General features: G+C 38.1%; 1 protein-coding gene across 2 annotated transcripts in view; it reads left to right on the top strand.

Annotated features, from left to right (window-relative positions):
* Positions 1-14,616, top strand: part of KIF14 (kinesin family member 14) — a 130,704-nt gene that overhangs the window by 105,430 nt on the left and 10,658 nt on the right. Inside the window, exons 29-30 of one of the 2 annotated variants that reach the window (XR_006273759.1) lie at positions 55-168; positions 7,228-9,098. The gene's annotated coding sequence lies outside the window, so the exon portion shown is untranslated. Of the gene's footprint in view, positions 1-54; positions 169-7,227; positions 9,099-14,616 lie in introns of those variants that run through there. The other variant, XR_006273758.1, reaches the window with a different exon arrangement.

Here is a 14,616-nt window from a genome sequence, read left to right as displayed (position 1 = left end):
AATAACACTGTATTTTACAACTACATTGCTTATTTCTTTTTCTCCTCGGCACAGGTATAGCTGCTTATTCTGAGAGGAGAGACTTTAACTAGAAGCACATTGCAGGGTGGCATCATGAGCAGTCCTTCGTAACTCTCATTTCATAGAAATCCTGACTCCAATTTCATGGTAAGGTTACAGGTGAACTGACTTTGATGGTCTTGGTTTAAGTAGACAATGGCACACATTGTTTTATTAAGTCTTGCATAATTTGGCGGGCTTGACTTTGTCAATGCTACCTGTTCAACTAGTTAACAGAGCTCAAATCTGAGGAAGGAAAACTGATGCATGAAGAAATGGAGACTTTTCACCAATGTATGAAGGAAGACTATGAATCAGGTGCCCTGGTCCCTCCAAGCTATAGGCCTGATCCAAAGCCCTTTGAAGTCAATGGAACAACTCCATTGGAACAGGTCCAAAGTGAACGGGTTACTTTTGTCATTCCCTAAGTGACTTTTCAGAAGCCGCTCTTGCCACTATTGCAGCACTGTGGAGTGACCAACCAGTGGTGCTGGTTAGTCCATGCATCTTCTAGAGCAGATGCGCATCATCAGGAAAGAACAAAACACATGAGAAACAAATCTTATGTAGTTCCTCTCTGTCGTGTTTATTTTTTTTGTTAAGACTTATCTGTGTGTTTGGTCATATAAGTTGGGGCAAAGACCTGTCTTTTTTTTTTTTTTTAATGTGTTTGCAAAGTGCTATGCATGCCTATAGCAACAGAGAAATAATAAATCTGACATTCACCCAGACAAGAGCAGACTGTCAATTAGCGAGTTTTCAAACAGAATAAACAAAGACGTTTTTAAAAAAAAAAATCCCAGATCCCACAAAACTTGTTTCTGCTTGAAGATCATAACAATTAGAAACAAAAGAGCTAATTAGTGTTGTGGTCTGTCAAGGCCATTTGTTGACTATATTACTCATTTTGATAACTCTCTGCCTTCTGTTAATTTACAATGTTAATTATATCCCTCCATCTTATGAGTCTGGTAGAGAAGTAGTCCTACCAAAGGGGTTGAAGTGTACTGTGCATCGGCCTGCAGCAGATTATAATCTGTGCTTGACTGTAGTGATAAATTGAGTGTGCTGTCTCACTATTACCATCTTCAAGGAGGAGGAGATTCTGTGTCTGAGCAGGGCAAATGAAACAGGCTTTCTAGTCAACCTTCAGAGTCAAGTGGAAAATATCCTAATGTGAAATTGGTCTGGAGAAGATTGGGTGTATGAGGGAAGAAATGTGGAAGACATTAGTTTGATGCTACAGTTGCAGGTTTGAGATCTGCAACAGAAGCATGCTGGGCTATGAATTGAGCTGTGTGGAGGACAGAAGTTCTGTTTTACAAAAGATTTCAAAATGTGGCTTAGTTCTGAATTGCAATGAAAACTGAACATTTTGAAATTCTCCATTGTTTCAGGTTGGTTGAACATTTCGTTTAGATTTTGAATGTATCTTGTATTATAATACAAAATTCAAAATGAAAAGTTGTTTCAAAAAAAAATTTAAAATATTTTGTTCCAAAAATATTGAAATGGACATTTTGACATTTTCAGAACTTTTACCTAGTTTTCTTCAAAAATGAAATTCTGGACAAATCTGCCCAATTTCACAACATGTTTAGATTTTAATGGAACTGCATATTCTGATGGAATTTGTTTCAGCTGAAGTTTCTCCAGCCAGAATGTTACAATTGCAATCAGTGTCTCTGAACATATATGGGGTTTCATTGCGCTAAAGGCTGTAGGAAGACATGGTCCTACCCCAATCCTGCAACCGCTTAAGCATATGTGTAATTTCCCACATGGGAGTAGCCCCGTTGACTTCAATTGGAGATGAGACCGCATCTTCCACATGTTTGTACAGCCTTTGGCACAATGGAACTACTTCCTTGAGTAATGTTGCTAACAGAATTAAGTATTTACAGGACTAGGGCCTAAGAAATGCAGTAGTGCCCATGAGAGTCTACAGAAGCACTTTTCTCCCCCTCTTCTTTGTTTTACTCTCCTAACATGTTACTTTGGGATAAGGCCCTAAATGTAACCAAAACTCAGTATAAACAATGCCACTGAAATGGGGCAGCTAAGTGGATAGTGCTAGGGCTCAATCCTGCCTGTTGCTGAGTGCCTCCTATCTCTCTCTCTTCAATAGGCCAATCACTGTGGTGCCTCAGCATTGAGGAATTTTGTGCTCTGAGGGCTTCTGTAAGATTTAAAGCTGGGAGCATTACCATCTCCTAAGTGACAATCACAGCCTTGGACCAAGAAGTCAACCCTGCTGACTTCCCTTAACTCCCATTGGCTTCAATAAGAGGCAAAGTTGCTTGGCACCTTGCGGGATTGTTTCCCTGGTGCACAGCTATGGGGAGAATGGAAAATTTGGCCAAGGACTCTGGGGCAAACCCAGCTCTGAACAGAATACCATTGGATCTTTAATGTATATGCAAAGGAGACACGCCCATAGTATTTTGAGGATTTCTCTGAGAGCCACCCATAGAAAACTCTGTCTTGGGGAAAACAGCTGAGGGGACCCTTCTGGGGTTTGACCTCTGGCCCTTGGGCAGGCACTCCCAACCTGTAGGGCACACTTGCTTCTCTGTGCCGTCCCAAGCCCTGTGTCCTCTCCCTTCCACTACATGGTGCTATGTAGCACAGCTCCCTGAACACTCTATGGCTATTGCCGGGAAGGAGAGGGACAAGAGGCTCTACGGCAGCTTGCCAGAACCTGGGAATGGGCAACGGGATGGATCACTTGATGATTACCTGTTCTGTTCATTCACTCTGGGGCACCTGGCATTGGCCACTGTTGGAAGACAAGATGCTGGGCTAAATGGACCTTTGGTCTGACCCAATATGGCCATTCTTATGTTCTTGTGGTATGTAATAACTATGCCTCTAAAAGGGGAGCTGCAGGAGAGAAGAGCATCCCCATTGGAGTGGGGTGATATTGATGGGGGTAACAGCCAAATTCTGAGTGTGGGGGAGTGGCCCGGCAAATAAATGTCTCTGAAGTGGGGAGGAGATACAGCAGGGGGCAAGAGTAGACACCTAGGACAGCACAAGACATGGACAGTGAGAGAAGGGGCAGGAATAATGGAGAGAAGAGTGCTCAGAGGAAGAGGCTATTGGAGAGAAAGCAACAATAGAATACGGAGAGCAACATTTAAGAAACGAGACAGGTAAAAATAAAAATGAGAAGGGGGGGTGCTGTGAAAAAATGGGCAAAAAAAGTCCCAACGTGTGAGACACGGCAACTGTGTTAGTGCAGCCCAGCTGCTGCTATGTAACATGGCACAAGTGGAGAGTGGGAGCTGTTGTTCTAAGGAGCCAGATTCCAGTGCTGACCGAAACAAAGTAGAATTTAAGGGGCAGGGAAATCCTATTTAATTTTTTCTTTTAAATTAGAAGACTAAAAATGAAGAAATATGCAGAGTATTAAAAAGTTGCAACCCATATCAGAAAAGAAACCAAGTTCTATTTTAACTCTCTCTGAGCCTGATCTGAATCCTTTTGAATGAGGATAACAATCTATTTGGATTGGGCACTGCACAGAAATGGAATTTTTTTTTTCCTTTTAGAAACTTGCTGGAGAGTTGGGGCCAAACTCAGACTTGGTGCAATGGGTGCATCTCCATTTAAATCACTGGGATTTCACCCTCTGATATTGGGTTTGGATTTGGATGTTTGAGGCTGGGAAGCTTCTATTTCTTTTGCATTCTCTTAGGTGATCTATGGACTTAAAATAAATCTAGTTTAGTGGGCTAAATAGTACATTTAAAAACTAATAATAAGGAAAACTAAGTGAATGGAATATGCTCTTACTGATGCTATTTCCTCTGTGCAATTGTTTTTTAATTTAAACATACAAAATACTGAAAATATGTTCAGAATAAAATACTAGGTTTATTTGTACCTACTCTATAGATGTTTATGCCTTTGTGTCTCTGATCATGTAGAGGAAAGAAAGGAAGGGGAATAGGGATGAAAAGAAAAAAGAGAGCAAGAAAAGTTATTAATAGGTTTGTAATGGTATGAAGTTTATTCTAGGGGTGAGGTAAAACTTAATGGTTCATAAATAGCAAATTCATTATGTTTTTAATACTCAGGTTATATTAACACCATATAACATCTTTATGGTACCATTAGTACCGTTTAATCCCAACCTCAATTTGGAAATAAATATTTCCAAATCTTTTTCATAGAACAATTGGCCAAATAAATTAAAAAAAATATTTGATTAGTGCATGGTTGGTTAGATCATAAACAGACTTACAAATGTTTTATGTCAGCTGTTACAGAGTTCTTAAATGTTAACAAATTAATTTATTTTAAAGGCCATATCAAGGTGAAAACACCTAGGGCCCTAGGCAGCAGGACAATACATCACACAGCCATTTCTCATTCAGTCACAGTAATGGCAGAGGATATGTTAAGACATAAAACGTGATATGGTTTGTTAAATATTCATTTATAATTTGCATTCATTATTAAATCATGTGTTAGAACTAATCTTTAATCTTAAATACATAATGTCGTAAAGCTTATTTGAAAACATAACTATAAATATTTAATGTTGTTCGTGTTGCTTTTTAAAGGTTGACTAGAATACACCAAAATACTTGTTTAATGCTATTTAATTATTCCAAAGAGATTTGATCTGCATTGATGTTGATTTCAATAATTCATTTCCACCTTTAGGTCAATATAAAATAAATACCTGTTTGGGGAGACAACCTAGTCTATGATTAATGGTAATTTAGCTCCCCAAACACTCCATAGCAATACTGTCACTCACTGCAGTACACTGAGAAGGCTTCAGACAATATTTCCAAGGCTCATTTCATACTGGTCTGTAATCGTTTGCATGATGACAACAAGCAAGCATGCTTTTCTAAACATATTGTTGTGGATGTTGGAGGTTTTCGGTTTAAATTGTTAAAACTGTGCTGTTGAGATGGGATGGATTACAGTCATTTTCACTATTAGGAAGTACACCTCCTGTGTAACCTAATACTTGCTGAGGTCTCTTAGAACTGCTATTCAATTTGTATTTTGTAAACTAAAAAGTAAAGGTTGCATGAGAAAACTGAATGTGACAGAGGAGTGATTTGTATTATAGGAGACTGGAAGCTACCCAATGATCCATGTAAAAACAGTTCATTAAAATGTTTATGTGCTTGGCTGGTTAATGCAAAGAAAGCTTTACTGCAGTCTTATAAAACGTTGGTAACTTCAGGTTGAAGTCAGATCAATGCATTCGTAATAATTCAGAGACATGCTCAATCTGGGTTAAGAATTTTTGAGAAAGGTACAAGAGACCGTGCATCATCTTTGCTTTGTCATTTTTCTTTTACCAAATTAAAATGCGCATGAGTATTTTGTTTCTCACAAATAGCTGTTTTCAGCTCTTCCCCAGAGCTTCAAATTCTGATGAACAAACCCCCAAGCTCGCTGTTGTTTGTCCAATAGGTCGATCCCAAAGAGTGAGTTGAAAGTCACATCAATGAGCTGTTGAACCAGTTGAAAGTATCATACCTGCTTCTGGCAAAGGAGCTGCTAAAACCATTAGATAACCTCAGCCCTATCCTACAATATATTTATTGTGATGACAGGTTCAAATCCAACAGGGAAAAGGCAACAACAGCACAGCATGCTTACATTCTGCCAAAATAAGCTAAACAGATACTGCAGCAATCCATCCTGGATTACAAAAGCACCAGCAGTGCAAAAATATCAAATGCCCAGTTTCAGAATGGATCATATTAACTCTACTGCCCAAGTTACAGTACACAAACAAAAGTCAGTCCTGCAATTTCAAGTACAATAGTAAGAGAGGTTCCTAGCTTGCAATCAAAACAATTCTGGTGAGGTAAGGTGGGGGTCCGATTTCAGTGCTGGCCCCCAAAATTTGACACTTAAGCTGATTTTTACAATTTGCAATCATTTGCTCTGCAGCATGAGCTGAAATTGAGGTTGCATGAAATAGAGGAAATAGGACATCCTCTTTGAAATACCTCAGCAGAATAGCAGTGAAATTGAAACTTATCAGTAATCTCAAAGGCATTTGGCATAATAAGTGAGAAAAGAGACCTCTAAAAAGGTCTTTAGTCAGAAAAAACATAGTTTCTAACTGGCCGCCATCTCTCCTCTTCATTCTGAAGAACATGAACTATCAATTTCCCTATAAGATGAAGGGGATGTAAAGAAGTGGTTTAGCATCCTATACATTCTCATTTTTATGATTACAAATAGAGCACTTATGTGTATTGACCCGTATCTCATACCAGCCATCAGTAGCCAGATCCAGACTTATCCCATTGTTCCAGCATTGGATTAGGCCCTAAAGTGAGATCAGGACCAAATTTATCTAATGTGATCACTTGGTTGTGACATTTTTGTTGTTGGCACTTGTATGTATGCATGGGCCAGGCTTGAATATCTGAGAGAATGGGAGACAACAGTGGAGTATCTTGGAGCACCAACTGAGCAAATGTCAATACTTTTTCATAAGTGTCGGCTGAGGGAACTCTCTCTATTGATTTTAATCAAGTCTCCTCTTTGCTTGCAAGGTTAAAAAAAGAAAACAGTTTGCTCCCCATCTGGGTTTCCCCAACTTTCAGCTATAATTAAGTTTTAAATGACCCTCAGTTCTGCAGCATATCAACTTGATGTGTATAATTGATAGCCAAACATTTTTTACAACCTGTTAAATGGTGAGGCTAAAATATAATATATATAATGTTGATTAAAGTGCTTATGTACAAAGGGGTCAGAGACATTAGCTAGTTAAAAGAAAGTGTGAGCTCTGTTGTTGTACTTTTAACCTGTATGCTTTTAGTTTCCATAATTGATACCACATGTCCACTCTAAGCACTTCTTGTCAAGTTTCAGGCTGCAAATATTAAATACATTTGGAATACAACACACTTATGGTGAGGACACTGTGCAGAGTGCTCAGCAATGTAGATTGCTGGTATTATAATAGTGACTATGAAAAAATAATTTAAATGACCGTAGTAGTTTGTAATTGTATGGTAAAATATAAAAATTTTAGGTGTAAAACAGTGCAGAGTAACAGCAAATCTGAAATGGATTAAAACAGACATTCAAATGATGATTGCCATGTAATTTTATTTTTGTTATAATTTGTGGTGCTTTTATAACTGACATGATACACAATATATTTTTCAGGGTTCTGTGATAGCTAACCAACAAATGCAAATACTTTGTGACAGATTCCAACTCCCCTTAGTGAAGAAACTTGTAATGTTGTTAAAGTACAAGCACAGACTGAAAAATTTTCAGCATATACATTGATGAAATATTTTCCTAACAATGTAATGACTATGGACATCTGCAGTATAACAACTTCTTTTGCCCTCTTCTAAAAAATATCCTTTTGTTCTCATAACTAGTGGATGCAGTGCTCAAGGATTTCTTCAGTAAATCTTTTTTGAATATACTGAAAACTGCTAAAGACTTTTTTTTTTAAACTATAGAACTCGTACAACATGGGCTTTAATGGTGCCAGCCTCCCCATGGTGCCCTGTCAATGTAACTCAGCCCTAAACTAGAGGGGCCAACTAAAATATTAGTTAAGCCATTGGTCTTTCTGGGTCCAGTTAATGCCAGTTAAGAAGGATGATTACTGTGATGTGTACACGTCTGTTGGGAACTGGACATAGACCAACAAATTATTTAATGTAGACTACTGAAGAGCCATCAGATTAGTAACAACTTTCAGTCACTGCCAGTCTGGCCTGAATTTGAAATAGTGGTATAGGGGTGAAAAGGTCCATATTTCATTTAACAATTCCTTGATACTCTTGAGTGGTCTAACAGAGGAACTGGATGTAAGTATCCCAAACAGAGAAGCTTTAAGACCTTGAATACAAGGATAAGAGTTTACTAGTTTGTATAGCAGCATTATTGTGTTGGGTCTATAAAAATACATTGTTTCTTAGAACCTATCTTTCCTTTAAAATTGCACATTTGCATAAGATTTTTTTTAATTTTTAATTCTTTGGAGAAATACTGATTCAATTTATATTTCCATGTACCTATACAATTTTGAGTACAGATTTTTTATTTCCATATATAAATTGTTGTAAACAGGATTAGAATATTTTTGCTGAGGAGTTTTGCAATTAGTATGACTGGCTGGCCATTTTTTAATTGATAAAGTCATCTAACAAAAATATATACCCTGGACCTAATATCCCATATTTAGATAGTCAATACTAGATTAGGACTATTGATTTAAAGCTTTAACAGGAAAGATTTAAGTTCACTTTTGTAATGCTAGTTAACTTATTTTCCATGTAGAGGAAATTAAAACTCTGATTACTTAATGTGGTTCCAGTGTTTTCTCCCCATATCTGCACCTTTAACACAGTATGGAAAACAATTTTTATAGATAAACAGATGTAATTCAAAATAAAACATTCACTATTCACCTATTAATTACTATATAGAGAGTGCCATAGGTGTGCCTGGCACTTTACAGATGTATAAAAAGGAAAAATTAGATAAATAACCCAGCAAATAATTCCCATTATGGTAAGAATATAGCAGGAAGTCTGACAGCAATAAATGATAGGTAGTGAATACTTCTCTTGGAGGGGTGTCTTTTTTATTATTTTTTTTTTTAATTTCACAGAAAAGGGATCATGTAGGTCCCAGGTCACTTTTCTCCTTTGTTTATTCTGTGTTATTTTGGCACTCTCACTCACTGGAAATTAGCTGTGATTCTGTCTGAATAATTTTCAACTCAGAAGCTTATTAATTCAGAAATGTTTGAGAGAAATTTTATTTAAGAATGCACAACAACACTGAAGTTAGAAATGGTTTGTCTTTTTTTTCTCTTCACGACTAGCCCATGTCTATTCTCTATGAAATTGATGTCAAAAAAGTATTATATATTTTCAGTGGGAAATAGAAGGCTGCCCTCTACTATCCTTGTCAGGACGTCGTATCCCTTTAATCATACTTTTCATTTCAGTACATTGAAATTTCCGTTACCAAGGACAACATCATAAATAAAAGTGTTTGTGAAATTTTTACCTGCAGCTTCCTAACTTTGTGCATTAAGCATGAGACTAGCAGAGAGGTGGTCAAATGTGAAAATTTATAATCATTTATTACGTACGGCTGAAGCGAGAAGGGAATAAAAGCGTGAAGGCATACATCTATAAACTGGAGCAGAAAAGCTTAAATGAAAAGTAAAGTGAATTTCTGTGTCTTGTCATAAAGTAATGAGAAGCTAGAGCTTTTATTCATAGCAACCCAAGATGCATTTACTCTCAATCTAGCTTTAGCAGTAAATGCTTCTCTGATGTATTGCTTTGGATTTACAAAGAAATATTTGTGCTCTACATAATAGTATAGTTAGGAGAATTACTGCATGGTTGAGAAGATTCTATAAAGGTTTATAGCTGGTGGTGTTACTGTAATTTAATCACAATGTAGCTAATGTAGTACTTTAATATCACAGGTTACTTTTTTATTTAACGTTTATTAGTTACTGACAGAGTCAATCATCACTACATCATAAACAAATCACAGAGAATTCCATAGGACCTCTAAAATTCTAGAACAGACATATTGTAGCTCTTTTATACATGTCCCATAATGAGTTAACCATCAAATTATTATTTAACTAGGTAATCATACTAGTCAAGGTTCTTGTTCTCAGTCCATCAGCCAAAGATGATTCTGTGGACATTTCATGTCATGAATACAATTAGTATTGCATATTGTGTACACATACAAGAAATAAGTCATCAATCCACTAACACTAAGGAGATGAGTTCCCAAGAATATTCAGAGCACTCAGGTAAAGATTGCTATGTACACTACAGTCCCATTGTACCCTGTTTACCTACACAGGTCAATAATTATGCTTCCTCACTCCAGCCTACTTCCTTTCAACACTATGCTGGGTTTATATTTTAAGGAGGGTAAATGTAGCTATAAGTACACAGCATCCATCTTTGATGTTCCAAAGGGAATATAATTTTGTGCCTGCAAATGCTAGAATTTGGATATCTAATAACAAAATGCTGCATATACCCATAGATCAGGCAGTTAAATGTCTAAATTCAAATTTAGGCAGAAATAATGGGTAACAATATTGTATCTACAGTTGATCAGGGATCCAAAATTAGAAGCTGGTTTGAAGACCCTTTGAAAATGTTGTCCTTTTTGTGTAAATATTGCATGAGAAAGGAGGGATTGAGAATTCTATCACCACCCCAAAAGGTTTAATTTTATTCCTCTCAGACAATCGGATTATTTAATTTTAATTTTTTCATTAGCTTTTCAATACTTTCTAGCTGTAGCAGAATGACTAATCACCATCACCAGAATACCTTATGGATTAACAAACAGTAGCAGTAAACCACACAAAGACCCACAGGCTGTTGGCATATATCCTGTCTTCATTGTCAAGAAAAAACCTGAAGACCAAATGGCTTCAGCTGCCTGAAAGGTTTATCAATAAGTCTACTGCTACACATCCTAGTATGGCTGATTGCTATTAGAATATGTCTCTTCAAATTAAAATTTCATGCAGTGTACCCTTCCAACTATAAAAAAAATGGTTCACAGAAGAAAGATTAGAGAAAATAGTAGTGGAAAGGATATGAATGCTATTTGCCTACTGTTTTGAATATATATATTTTTTCTAACCATTTTCTTTAGAGGTTCTCTGGCCTACTTGGACCCTTTTTTTGATTAAATCAAATTTGGCTTTAAAGGGATACTGTCAACTTTATTTTTTTAATTGACTAGTTTTTTTTAAAAAAATCCAGTTTTAGATAGAGTACCTTTTAAATACTATTCCTGAAAACTATTTTTTTTTAAAATAAAAAAAACACCAAAACCCCTACTTTAAAAAATGCATAAGAGTTTTTCCGCTTCCTTGATGTTTGTAGGGGCCTGTCAGTATGAGAGAACTGAATCACTAATATTTGGATCCTATACCTCCTTCACTCCTGTGTCCATGTGGATCCCGATGGGAAAAGGGCTAAAGACTCTTTTAAAATACAGTAACAAGTAATAAATTGATTTACGATAACTGAAAGAAGTCAGTGAGAAACAATGTTTTTCTTTTTTTGGTTTTACTTTGTACATTTGACAGCACTTTGTGTATAGTCAGTTTGTGTTCCCCTGAATAGTCATCTAAGCCCCAGTGCGGCAAGTCATACTGCATGGGTTGACTTCTGTGGCTGTGTGGAGCTCCACTTACTTTTAGACAGGTGTGATTTCTTTTTTCAAGCTGTCATTGTCCTTTTTAAGTGTATTTTTCTCTTTTAGTTAGGCTAACAATGGCAGAGCTGCAATCACAAACCATTAGCTCCAGCCGAGGGTTTAATATTTACCACATGAAGTCAACCGATAGCTTACTTGTTCAAATTTCCTATTGATAGCTAATACTTCCTCTTGGACAGTGTAGAATCATTTTCTTTTCATGATCAGCCTTTTAACATTCATCTTGTTGTCTAGGTCTAAGACTGATAACATTTCTCACATCTTAATCCAGCTGTGATCAATCCCTTTTATACTGCACCCATCTGAGCACCCTGATGCAGTTCTCTACTTCACCGTCATCACCTTTCTTCCCCTCTTGTCGACTGACCATCTTCTTTCCCTTTGTCTCCTCCTTTCTCCTTCTGTCTTCTGAGCTCTCCCTTGTACTCCTTAGTATGTGAGGTCTCTTAATGTTGCCCCTGCTACAAGGCACCCATGGAGTGATGATTTTTCTCTTTTGCTAACCGTGAGCAGACTATTTTGGGTGGTGTCCTTGTACCAGGGGATGGGAATGACTGTTGGAAACAACGTTCCATGACAGTTGTCCAAGAATGGGGTTGTTCAGTTGTGGTGATAAGGGCTCAACGGAGAAAAGAAAAATAGAGAGAGGATCCCAGCAGAGAAATAGGCAGAATATGAAACCCACTGAACTCCAGCTTTGTCTGTCTCTCTCTCATTCCATACTGAGCATGAAATACTACCTGACTTGTCTCTTATTTAAATATAAAAAGAGTAATGAGGTCTCCGACTTGCAGTATTTTTTTAATCTCCAGATAATTTTGGTACCTTTCTCCTTGCTCCAAATGCAGCAGATTCCTGTCCACTTTCATGCATGGGACCAAAATAAGGATTTTCAGGAGAGTTAGTGAGATGATTCTTTAGGATATGCCTGAAACTTAGCTGACAGATTTTACATTAAAACCATGGTGGATCTGAGGAGTTTTAGGTCTCTTCCGTCCCCCACCTCACAACTTTCTGCTGTGCTGGCACTTATAAGACCTTTATCTGTAAACTGAATACATTTATATGGAAGAGACTTTGAGAACATAAACATGGAACCCCAGAAAACCATTTTCAGATTACAGAGTAGCAGCCGTGTTAGTCTGTATTCGCAAAAAGAAAAGGAGTACTTGTGGCACCTTAGAAATTTGTTAGTCTCTAAGGTGCCACAAGTACTCCTTTTCCATTTTCAGATTAGAATCTCATTTTAAGACTAAAGTGAACACATCAAATATCTGTTTAAGAACATTGTAGTGTACATTTTACCCTTAGAGAAAGCTTTGGGATCATTACAGTTCTTTCATGTGCTATGAGAATTATTGTCCTTTACAAAATATAAATGCTAAGTCTCCACAGAAGTGTAATATTGGGGTTTGTAATTCTGACTTTACAGTAGTTATGAAAAATAGGGCCCAAACTTGTAAGGAGGATTCTGCTCACGCTGCCGGTCACAGTCGCACGTGGTGAGTGCAGCTTTTCAAAGCTCAGGCTCATTAAAACACACCTTCAGTCGACGATGGCCAATGAGAGACTGACATCATTTGCTATTTTACTGCTTGAAAATGGTATTGGCCAGTCTTTGGATCTCTCTTCAGCGAGATGGCTCATGTCAGTAAGTGTTGGAGAACTGGCCCAATAATGTAATAGAAGAAAATTACTGAAAGGTTTTTAGGGATTTGATGAAAATAGTATACCAATATAGGCCTGCCAAACATTAGGAAAAGTGTCCTTCAGCTCTGAATCATGAATGAACTGGAGAACTTGGAGTGGAGAATCTTCCCAAGTTGCAAAATGTGATGGATGTTGTCCAATTCGACACAGAGGTCTTTATCATTGATGTCCAAACATTCCCCATGAGTCAGTGTCTGGTGAAGGTCTATACAATTATTCAAGAGTGTTTTCCTGTCTGCTGGTAGCTTACCAAACTCGTACAAAAAAAAAAAACCTAGGTTTTTTCATGGTGCTTCATTTGTCTAAACCTTTCTTCGATGGACACTCGAGTGCAGTGTCAACAAGCAAGCAAAAAAACTTCCTCTCGAATTTTTTTCTGAGCTTCCCATCACCTCATCTCTGCCCTTGCAACCAAACTCTCTCTCCTACCGATGCATATGAGTTTCCTTGAAGACAGGCTCAACTTTTTTAAACATAAAAAAGAAGCTTACAAGAAGTGGAAGGTTGGACATATGACCAGGGAAGAGTATAAAAATATTGCTCGGGCATGTAGGAAAGATATCAGGAGGGCCAAATCGCACCTGGAGCTGCAGCTAGCAAGAGATGTCAAGAGTAACAAGAAGGGTTTCTTCAGGTATGTTGGCAACAAGAAGAAAGCCAAGGAAAGTGTGGGCCCCTTACTGAATGAGGGAGGCAAGCTAGTGACAGAGGATGTGGAAAAAGCTAATGTACTCAATGCTTTTTTTGCCTCTGTTTTCACTAACAAGGTCAGCTCCCAGACTGCTGTGCTGGGCAACACAAAATGGAGAAGAGATGGCCAGCCCTCTGTAGAGATAGAGGTGGTTAGGGACTATTTAGATAAGCTGGACGTGCACAAGTCCATGGGGCCGGACGAATTGCATCCGAGAGTGCTGAAGGAATTGGCGCTGTGATTGCAGAGCCCTTGGCCATTATCTTTGAAAACTCGTGGCGAACGGGGGAAGTCCCGGATGACTGGAAAAAGGCTAATGTAGTGCCCATCTTTAAAAAAGGGAAGGAGGAGGATCCTGGGAACTACAGGCCGGTCAGCCTCACCTCAGTCCCTGGAAAAATCATGGAGCAGGTCCTCAAAGAATCAATCCTGAAGCACTTAGGGGAGAGGAAAGTGATCAGGAACAGTCAGCATGGATTCACCAAGGGAAGGTCATGCCTGACTAATCTAATCGCCTTTTATGATGAGATTACTGGTTCTGTGGATGAAGGGAAAGCAGTGGATGTATTGTTTCTTGACTTTAGCAAAGCTTTTGACACGGTCTCCCACAGCATTCTTGTCAGCAAGTTAAGGAAGTATGGGCTGGATGAATGCACTATAAGGTGGGTAGAAAGCTGGCTAGATTGTCGGGCTCAACGGGTAGTGATCAATGGCTCCATGTCTAGTTGGCAGCCGGTGTCAAGTGGAGTGCCCCAGGGGTCGGTCCTGGGGCCCGTTTTGTTCAATATCTTCATAAATGATCTGGAGGATGGTGTGGATTGCACTCTCAGCAAATTTGCGGATGATACTAAACTGGGAGGAGTGGTAGATACGCTGGAGGGGAGGGATAGGATACAGAAGGACCTAGA

The sequence above is a fragment of the Dermochelys coriacea genome, chromosome 8, assembly GCF_009764565.3.
Source record: "Dermochelys coriacea isolate rDerCor1 chromosome 8, rDerCor1.pri.v4, whole genome shotgun sequence".
In the NCBI taxonomy this organism is placed as follows: Eukaryota; Metazoa; Chordata; order Testudines; family Dermochelyidae; genus Dermochelys; species Dermochelys coriacea.
The sequence above is the reverse complement of the archived record's forward strand: the minus strand, read 5'-3'. Positions and strand labels throughout refer to the sequence as shown.